At 35.0% G+C, this 11,160-nt stretch overlaps 1 non-coding gene across 1 annotated transcript; it reads right to left on the bottom strand.

The window, feature by feature from the left end:
• Positions 1-9,847: 9,847 nt before the first annotated feature.
• LOC121211988 (small nucleolar RNA R71) lies at positions 9,848-9,953 on the bottom strand. The gene has a single exon (XR_005907201.1). It is a non-coding gene; the product is annotated as a small nucleolar RNA R71 (small nucleolar RNA).
• Between the last annotated feature and the right edge of the window lie 1,207 nt (positions 9,954-11,160).

The following is an 11,160-nucleotide window of genomic DNA, read 5'->3' as shown; positions in this document are numbered from 1 at the left end:
AGTTAGAGGTTCATCGATCAGAAACATAAAGAATTTCTTGAGCTGAAATAGGGCCAAATGTCAGTGACAGAGTATGAGCGAGAATTTGTTAGGCTCAGTAAGTACACCCGAGAGTGTGTTTCCTCTAAGGCTATTATGTGTAAAAGGTTCGAAGATGGGCTGAATGAGGACATCCAACTGTTAGTTGGAATTTTCGAACTAAAGGAATTTGTTGTATTGGTTGAACGAGCTTGCAAAGCTGAAGAGCTAAGCAAAGAGAAAAGAAAACTCGAGAGTGAGACTAGAGATGCAAAAAAAAGGCCAATGAGTAAGTCATTTCAATCTCAGTCAAAGAAATCTAGAGAAATGAATTCTTGTTCGAATGTATCGACTGGGTATTCGCACAGAGACCGCGAGAAGTAATATTTTTGTTTTAAATCTCAAGCTACTTCAATGGCAAGTGTGGGTAATGTTAGGTCTAACAGACCCGAATGTCAGCATTGTGGAAGAAGACATCCCAGCAAATGTAGGATGAATGACTAAGCTTGTTTCAAGTGTGGTTACCAAGAGCATTTTATCCGAGATTGCCCTGAGATGACTGAGAAAGAACAATTTCTGAGTACAGGGCCGAGTAATACTACCAAGGTAGGCCACTGAGAAATACTGGGAATAGAACTACTAGTAAAGGTGTGACAAAAGATACAGCTGTGAGATCTAAGGCTAGAGCACCTACAAGAGCTTATGCCATTCGTGCTCGTGAGGATGCGCTATCTCCCAATGTGATTATTGGTACATTTTCTCTTTATGATACTAATGTTATTGCATTGATTGATCCTGGATCGACTCATTCTTATGTTTGTGTGAATTTGGTATCTAGTAAAAGTTTACCTGTTGAGTCTACTGAGTTTGTGATTATAGTGTTAAACCCCTTAGGCAAATATGCGTTAGTTGATAAAGTTTGCAAGAATTGTCCTTTGATGATTCGAGGTCCCTATTTTTCGACTGACTTAATGTTGTTACCATTTGATGAATTTGATGTTATTTTGGGTATGGACTGGTTGACACTGTATGATGCTGTAGTAAATTATAGATAGAAAACTATTGAATTGAAATGTGAAAATGGTGAGGTTCTGTGGGTTGAAACCGATGAAGTAAAGGAATTGCCTACGGTGATTTTGTTTATGTCTGCTTAGAGGTATGTAAGGAAATGTTGTGAAGCTTACCTTGCTTATGTTTTGAATACAAAAATGTCTAAATTGAAAATTAAATCAGTTTCGATAGTTTGTGAATATCCAGATGTGTTCTCGGAAGAGTTGCCAAGGTTACCACCGGTCAGAAAAGTGGAGTTTGCTATTGATTTAGTACCTAGGACTTCACCGATATCGATTGCTCCGTATAGGATGGCTCCGACTGAATTGAAAGAATTGAAAGCTCAGTTACAAGAGTTGATAGATAAAGGTTTTTTAAGACTGAGTTTTTCTCCCTGGGGTGCTCCAGTATTATTTGTAAAGAAAAAAGACAGATTTATGAGACTTTGTATCGATTACCGATAGCTCAACAAGGTGACAATAAAGAACAAGTATCCTTTGCCGAGAATTGATGACTTGTTTGATCAGTTGAAAGGAGCAACAATATTCTTTAAGATTGATTTAAGATTTGGTTACTATCAGTTGAAAGTTAAAGAGTTGGATGAGCTGAAAACTGCTTTTAGGACAAGGTATGGGCACTATGAATTTCTAGTTATACCTTTCGGATTAACTAATGCACCTTTTGTTTTTATGGATTTAATGAATAGAATTTTCTGACCGAATTTAGATAAGTTTGTGGTTGTGTTCATCGATGATATTATGATTTATTCTCGAGATGAGTCTGAACATGCTGAGCATTTGAGAATTATATTGCAGACATTGAGAGATAAGAAATTGTTTGCTAAATTCAATAAAAGTGAATTTTGGCTTCGAGAAGTCGAATTTATGACATATTATTTCAGGTGATGGTATTCAGGTTGATCCAAATAAGATTTCAGCAATTGTTAAGTGAAAATCGCAGAGGAATGTATCTGAAGTTAGAAGCTTTTTGGGCTTAGATGGTTATTACCAACGTTTTGTCAAAGGATTTTCGATGATTGCTACTCCTATGACTAAGTTGTTGCAAAAATAAGTAAAATTTAGATAGTCCGAAAAATGTCAACAAAGGTTTGAGAAGTTGAAAGCATTATTGACTGAGGCACCGGTTTTAGTACAACCTGAATCGGGAAAGGAATTTGTAATTTATAGCGACGCTTCAATAAATGGTTTGGGTTGTGTGTTGATACAAGACGACAAAGTGGTAGCTTACGCCTCGAGATAGTTGAATCCGCATGAGAAGAAGTATCTAACGCACGATTTGGAATTGGCCATCATCATTTTTGCTTTGAAAATCTGGCATCATCATTTGTACAGTGAGAAATGGCATATCTTTACTGATCATAAGAGTTTAAAATATTTGATGATTCAAAAAGATCTGAACTTGCGACAATGAAGATGACTCGAGTTACTGAAGGATTATAAACTAGTGATTGATTATCATCTGGGAAAGGCGAATGTAGTCATAGGTGCTTTGAGCAGAAAGTCTTTGCTTGCTTTGAGAGCTGTGAATACGGGATTGACCTTGTCTAATGATGGTTTGATTTTGGCCGAGTTGAGAACTAGACCAGTATTATTCAACAAATTTGTGAAGCTTAAAAGAATGATAGTGCATTGCAAGCTAAAAGAGCTCAGTGTGAATCAGATAATGATACAGACTTTCGGATCGGTTCAGATGATTGTTTGATGTTCCAGGATAGAGTATGTGTACCGAAAAATGATGAAATTATTTAGAAAATTTTACACTAGGCACACAGTTGTTGTTTATCAGTTCATCGTGTAGTATAAAAATGTATAATGATTTGAAGAAATTGTATTGATGGTCAGGTATGAAACGAGATATTTCAGAGTTTATTTCGAGATGTTTAATTTGTGAACAAGTAAAGGTCAAGTATCAAGTGCTTTCGGGTTTACTTCAGCCTGTGATTACCCGAGTGGAAATGGGATAGGATTACGATGGACTTTGTAACAAGTTTACCTTTGACTCTGAAAAAGAAAGATGTCGTTTGGGTTGTTGTTGATAGATTGACGAAATAGGCTCATTTTATTCCTGTACGTATTGACTACTCACTTGATAAGTTAGCTGAATTGTACATTTCTGAGATTGTGAGACTTCACGGAGTGCCTATTTCTATTATTTTGGATAGAGATCTGAGGTTTACTTCAAGATTTTGGAAAAAGTTACAAGAGGCTTTGGGTACGAAGTTAAATTTTAGTACCGCGTTTCATCCGCAAACCAATGGTCAATCCGGAAGAGTAATTCAGATTCTTGAAGATATGCTCCGGTGTTGTGTTCTAGAATTCGAAGGTAATTGGGAGAAATATCTATTATTGGTAGAATTTTCTTATAAAAATAGTTTTCAGTCGAGTATAAAGATCGCACCATATGAGGTATTATATGGCCGCAAGTGTTGAGCTCTGTTGTATTGGACAGAACTTAGTGAGAAACAGATTCATGGGGTTGATTTGGTTAGAGAAACCGAAGAAAAAGTAAAGGTAATTCTTGATTGCTTGAAAGCCACTTCAGATTGACAAAAGTCGTACACAGATTTGAAAAGAAAAGAAATAGAATTTCAAATTGGTGATAAAGTATTTCTGAAAGTATCTCCGTGAAAAAAGATTCTGAAATTTGACCGTAAAGGCAAGTTAAGTCCAAGTTTCATTGGACCGTATGAGGTTATTGAAAGAATAGGGCCAATGGCATATCAGTTAGCTTTACCGACAGAGTTGGAAAGGATTCATAATATGTTTCATGTGTCGATGTTGTGACGATACTGTTCTAATCCCTTACGTGTGATTTCCCCATCAGAGATTGAGATTTGACCTGTTATGACTTATGGTGAGGAACCGGTCAAGATTTTAGCTTAGAAAGTTAAACAGTTGAGAAATAAGAACATAGCCCTAGTGAAAGTTTTGTGGCAAATACTTGGGGTTGAAGAGGCTACATAGGAACCCGAGGAAGCCATGAGAAAATAGTACCCAAACCTATTTTCTGGTAAGATTTTCGGGGACCAAAATCCCTAAAGGGGGGAGAGTTGTAACAGCCTAATTTTTGGCAGAAAAATTTATTTTTCCTTATATTTTTATGGTCTACAGTTTTACGGAATGATTCTGTGAAAATTTTGTTCAAAAATTTTGACGTTTGGGAACTCAATTCAGCAAAAAGGACTAAATTGCAAAAAAGTGAAAAACTTGAGTTCTATAAGCTAGAGGGGTCTAATTGCTATGAAATTTTAAATTAAAGGTCCTTAGATGGTAATTATACGATTACTTAAGTTAGTGGACAAAAATGGACTTGAAGTAAGAGAAATTTTAGTGTTTTAAGAAAAATGCATTTTGGTCATTAGGTAATTAAATGAATTAAAAAGAAAAAATCAAGCCAAAATCTTTGTCCATCTTTTCTTCTATGGCTAAATATCCCTAAGAAGACATAGCTAGGGTTTGCTCATCTTCCAAGCTCGATTGTAAGTTTGTTCTTGCCCCGTTTTTAATGCTTTTTACATTTCTGAAGTCGTTGTAACTCGATCTATCTATTTCTTCCACTAATTTAAGAAATAATCAAAGTTTAAATTTTTACCCATGATAGATATTTGTGTATTTTGATGTCTAATGGTAGAAAATGTATGTTAGATGTAAGATAAACAACATTTACTATGTGATTTTTGATGAAAATGTCAAAAAGGACCTATTCACAAAAGTTACAAAAATGAGTCTTAAAAGTGTGATTAAATGAAAAAGGTGGGCTGGTATGAATATGAAAATGGTTCGGATAGGCTTGAGTTTTGAAGAAATTGAATACATTTCAATTTATGAGCCTAGGGACTAAATTGTAAAAATATGAAACATTAGAGGCAAAAATGTAATTTTTCCTAATATGATTTTTGGACTGGATTGAACAATTTGTGTATTAAATAAGTAAATTTGACATTATCGATCAAGAAAAACGAGGTTCGGTCCGAAATCGGGGGGAAAACAAAGTGTTTGACGATTAGGTCAAATTCTACTATTTCTGTATCGAGGTAAGTTCGTATGTAAATAATGAATTGATATATTTATGTTTTAAATGATTTAATATTGTATGACTTGTGATTGACTCTTTGGTCATATTTGACAAAGTTTCGACAAGCGAGAATTCCCGGTTGAGCCTTAGGAATAGAATAGGATACGAGTGACATGTCACTAGGAATCCATGTGCTTATGTGATCCAGGTGCTGGTCTTGTATGTCCTACCAGTGGCTGGGTAGTACGACATGAGTTGCAGATACCTGACAACTTGTGTAAGTAGCACTGTGTAGCTATGTCCTGACTGACAGCTTGTGTGAGCAGGCCCGTGAATAGCTCAAAAATGAGCCTATATGTATTATGAGACGTGAGGTAGCTTTGGCTACATGTATGACACTTATGTGTGAAACTTCTGAGTATCCATTAATATTCCGAGTGTTCAACGGGAATGTCAAAGTTGTGAAAGACTCTTGTTATGGTGTGAATTGATATAGGTATGTACATAAAACTCATACATAATGAGCTCGATATATGATGAAACTTTGGCAAGGTTGTGATTGAATAAGTTATGACTATAAGATTTTAATATCATTCATGCTAATTTTCATCATGTTTATTGTATGTTAAAAGTGTAGTTATGATGCTTATCATTTGAATAGGAACTTACTAAGCTTTATAGCTTACTCCCTTCCTTTCCCTTGTTTATAGTGTCACCAAGCTAGCTCGGGGATTGGAAACTATCGGAGATCCACTCACACTATCAACAAATATTTTGGTACCAATGATTTCAACATTTTGAGTTACGGCATGTATAGGGGAGTTGGTCATTTTGTTATGTGTCATAATTGATTTGGCCAAATGTGTTGGCTTAAATTGGTTGAAAGCTCATTTTGTATAAGGCCATTTGAAATTGGCTACTATTGGTATAAGTAATTTATACAATGATGATGTCTTTCATGGATATGGGAATTTACATGTTTTAAGTTGATAAGTATGTGATGTTTGTGGATGATAGGTGGTAGCATGTAAATGATGTGTTGATGTCTTGATTGTGGCTGATTTGGTTGGATATATGTGCTTGGATTGGTGCTATGTTGTGTTGTGTAGGTGATCCAACCAAGGGTGGCAAAATGGCTTGGCAAATAGCCTTATTTTTGTCCACACGGGCGTGTGTCTAGACTGTGGGTGACACACGGTCTGCCTCAGGGACATATGTTTAGGCTGTGTGTCCCCTGCACCATAATTTTTGCAAAACAGAATGCTCAGAATTGAGCACACGGGCAGAGACACGAGCGTGTGTCTCAACCGTGTGGACGAAAAAGGCCTCAAGCACAGGCGTGTCTTCTAGGCGTTTGAAGTCTGCATCTATTTTATGAAAAATCATAAATATTAAATCGACCACACAGCCTAGCACATAGGCGTGTGACTTGGCCTTGTGTCTTCAATTTGTTCTTGGGTGACAAACAGAGAGTTACACGGGTTGGGACACGAGTGTGTGGGACCACATGGCCTGCCCACACGGGCAGGTAACCCCTGTTTAGTGAAAAATTTATGACTTGAAATTGTATGTTTGTTCGTGTGATAAGTCCGGTAACACCTCGTACACTGTTTCGGCGTCGAATACAAGTAAGGGATGTTACAAATGAGCTATCTCATCATACTTCTCCCAGCATTTTCTAGTCTTAGCTTCAATTTCTCATAGCTTAAGATAATCGTGAGATTCCTTTTCCATTCCTTATAGTTATTTTCATTCAGTTTGTTTCAGTAAGAATGCTTAGTAAGGGAGTATGTGCTATTGTGTGAACTTAAAAATAAAATATTCATTCATTAATTTCTTTTTACTTAGCAAATATTAATAAAATGTTTTCCAACATACGATATACATTAATATGATGCATGTGTTTTACATTAAATCTTGAAAACATTTATAAGTTGTTGCGATGATAATTCCTACACTTATTGAATTAAGTTACCAAGGGCCAACCCTAATCAACTAGCGATAACATGGATTTCCATCCAATTAATACAAGAACCTAATTCTTTAGGCATTCATACGTACTAATAATCATTTAACATTTGACCCTCATTCTAATTTAAGTAGAGCTTTGTGGGAAGCTACTTAACTAGAAGATTTTGAGTGTATAACTATCAACTCAATAGTTTTCACATCATGTTCCACAAATGAGTCATCATGGGACAATCTCACCAAGTGACATGCTATGACTAGTTGTCATTTTTAAAGAAAAACTTCTTGTTATATTGCATGATAATTGATAACTCAAAATTATATAGACATTTACAGCATATTCTGACTAATAATTCATGCAAATTCTGAGTATTTTGATAGCAAAATTTGTAGTTTCATTACAAATTTGTAAAGCAAGACAAAATTAAAGATAAAATTGTAATATTACTTATTTACATGCTAATTTGACATTTTTTTTCTAATTTGACGCAGTTTGGTGCAATAGAAGAAAAGTTAGATTTGAAGCTCACCTATTCAATGTTCAATGTTGTAGTATTCATGCAATAGAGGCCATGCAGACGTGGGTTGATGGTTGATCAGCATGGGACATCCTAAATTCACTTATTGGAATTTTAAATTCAATTTTACCCAACTCCTAAATGGGTTACTGAAGTGGACAAGCATGTTGCCAAATTTGAAGCCCAAAATGTCCACTAAGGAAGAAAGAGCCCAATTTGGCTATGGGAAATCCAATCATCCATAAAAATAATTAATTTAAGCACCCAAAACTTGTTAAAATATAACAAATCAGCCACAATAGTTTTTCCATGTGACTATTCAACTCATTCCCATGAATCAAACATGAACTAGCTAAATTTAGTAAAGTCATCCACCTTCCTTCCTTAACATACTGGGTTGGCCATGCATCAGAGAAAAAATGGGGATTATCATGCCAAAAATAGAAAACTCAATGGGATCCTCACTATTATAAATAGAGAGACAGTTCCTATTCGTTTCATTCATCACACACTCATCATATCTTCTCCCTTTTCTATCTTTTTTTACTTCTCATTTTCCATTCTTCAAAAAGTGTTTGCAAGGCTTTGAGAGCAGCCCCATTCAACCATATTAGGAGCTTTTAAGCTTGGTAGTCATCGCAAGAAGCAAAGAACGAAGGAGGAGCAAAGTGACTTGTTCCTTGGAGAACCACTGGGAACGATTTAGCATTTCTTTTCCCTTTAATCTTTTTTTGTTCAAATCAAGAAACATGATTGCAAATGAGTTTTATGCTTTTAATATAATCATGATTGCTTAATTTTATTGGTGTTAGAATGACTTAAATTTCGTAGCTTATATTATTTAATGTTGTTAAAGATGTTTTGTGCATTTGATATATTTATTTATTCAAATAAAATCATGAACATGTTATTCCTGCATTATAAACGTAGGGATGCAATTTAATTGATTATTAAATCAAAACCATATTGTAATTAATTGACACAATATATGAATGATGCATGTTTTATCTTTTTATGATGAAATTAAGTTAAATTAGTAATAATATTGAAATAAACTTTATTACCTTGCATAACCTTAAGGTTAATGTGATTAAACTATTTTAGTGTAGAAATATTATTGTTACCACACACGGTCTGGTTTCTACTTATTAAAATACTAAGTTGATTGAACATAGACATATGATAGAAAAACTTAATAATTTAATAAGTGTGATTTCTTAGATGATGCCTGGAAAGGTAATCTTGAAGTCAGACTTGACACATAAATATGCAAGGAGACCAAAAGTTTAAGCTTAGGCCTTTGAGAGAAGTCGATGCACTCGTAAAATCAGGGTTAGTAAATTATCAATATGCCACGAAATCATCGTAACATCTTTTAACCTTGTTTAAAAAATTCTAAAAGGAAGATTATTCTAACATATGCATGCTATTGAGATTATTCTTAAAACATGCATACTTATTATTTTTTTTGTGTTTAATTTAATTTTAAGCATACTTAGATTAGTTTTAGTATAACTAGAAATCCATTAAACTTTAATTTATTTCATCACCAAACAATTTGCCAGGTATTTTTGCAATACTTGACTTGCATAAATAGTCCCTATGGAGACAATAACTATTTCTCACTACTTTATTACTTGTCAACGATTGTGTATACTTGCACATCAATCGAATAATTTCAAGAAAAATTTTTGGCACTGTTGCCGGGGACTATTATTTTAGTCAATTATTTGTGAAATTAATTATCTTGCAATTTGGTTCGATTTTCTTTTATTTTTACTTTAATAGTTTTCGTTATAATTCAGGTGATAATGGATCCTCCACAATATGTTCAAAGAGGAGCATTTGCTTATGATGCTCAAAATTCAATTATTGTTGCCTATGAAAGAAACTGTGCCATTCGACAATATGTCGTTCCTCTCTTCAATAAGCTCAATCTGGGTATTGTGAGACCCGAAATTGAGGCACTGCAATTTGAAATAAAACCAGTCATGTTTCAAATGTTGCAAACTGTGAGTCAATTTAGTGGGATGCTTATTGAGGATTCGCATCTTCATCTTCATCTATTCATGGAAGTGAGCGATTCATTCAAGCTAGCCAGGGTGACTGAGGACGCCTTGAGATTGAAATTATTTTCATACTCCTTAAGAGTTAGAGCACAAGCATGGTTGAACTCTCTACTATTCGGTTCCTTAACTACATGACAAGAGTTGACTTAATGTTTCTTAATGAAATACTTTCCTCCATTTCTGAATGCGAAGCTCTAAAATAAGTCATTTCATTTTAGCAATTTGATGAAGACTCTTTATATGAGGCATGAGAGCGGTTCAATAATTTATTACGAAAGTTCCCTTATCATGACATTCCTTATTGCGTTTAAATGAAGACTTTCTATATTGATTTTAATGCTCATATTAGAATGATGGTGGATGCCTTTACAAATAGAGCCCTTCTTTTGAAATCTTACAATGAGTCTTACGAAATTCTTGAAAGGATTTCTAGCAACAATTTCAATGGTCGGGTAATCGAGCAGCCACAGGTAGAAGAGTGACAGGAGTACATGGAGCGGACACACTTACTTCTTTAGCAGCCTAGGTATCTTCTCTGCCTTCTATGCTTAAGAACATTACTGCTAATGGTTTCAATGTAATTTGATAGGTCAACAGCCAAACCAGTTTGAGAATATTTTCTATGTATATTGTGTGATGGTTATTTCTTTGAAAATTGCCTATTAAATCCATAGTTAAAACATTACACGAGAAATCAGAATCAGAGTGGTCTACAATTGAATTTGTACAATCCTTCATGGCAGAATCATCTGAATTTCTCATGGAGTAACCATTAGGCAGGCCCTAGAAGCTCTTTTATGCCATCTCGGCCAAATTATCTGCCAGAATTTTCTCAACAAGTGAAACAACTGCCACTAATTAAATCTTCAAGTAATCTTAAGAATCTGTTGAAGGCGTACGTAGTGAAGAATGATGTACTAATCCAAAGCCAAGAAGCAATGTTGAAGAATTGAGGAAACCAAGTGGGACAGGTAACCAATGAGCTCAGAAGTAGTCCCCAAGGTGTTTTTCTTAGTGACACAGAAAATCTGAAAAACACAGGTAAAAAGCACTGCAAAGTTGTCACTTTGAGGAGTGGAAAGACGTTGGAACCCAAAGTTGTTGAAGCTGGAGATAAACCTGTTGTTACTCAAAACAAGGAGGAAAGTTAATCGGATGTTGGAATTCCTACAGTACATAAGCCAAGGGGCAGTCTACAAGCCAAGAGGTAGTCTTACCGCAACAAAGTAGACAGGACTAGAGGAAAACCCCACCACCTCTATATCCTTAACGGTTCTAGAAGTAGCAGTAGGATACTCAATTTAAGAGAATTTTGGATGACAAAGAAACTTTTAACAACTTCAATGTTACTAAATCCCTAGATGTAATTGAAGACTATTCTACTATTTCCAAGATAGAACCGACAGCTTCTATAGAATTGGAATTCAAATTCTCTAGACGATCCATTACAACGCATTCTACTAGTAGAATTGCCAAGTGATGATGAAGACGATGAATGTTTT

This window comes from Gossypium hirsutum, chromosome A12, assembly GCF_007990345.1.
Source record: "Gossypium hirsutum isolate 1008001.06 chromosome A12, Gossypium_hirsutum_v2.1, whole genome shotgun sequence".
Classification (NCBI taxonomy): domain Eukaryota; kingdom Viridiplantae; phylum Streptophyta; class Magnoliopsida; order Malvales; family Malvaceae; genus Gossypium; species Gossypium hirsutum.
This window is presented reverse-complemented; position numbering and strand designations above follow the sequence as displayed.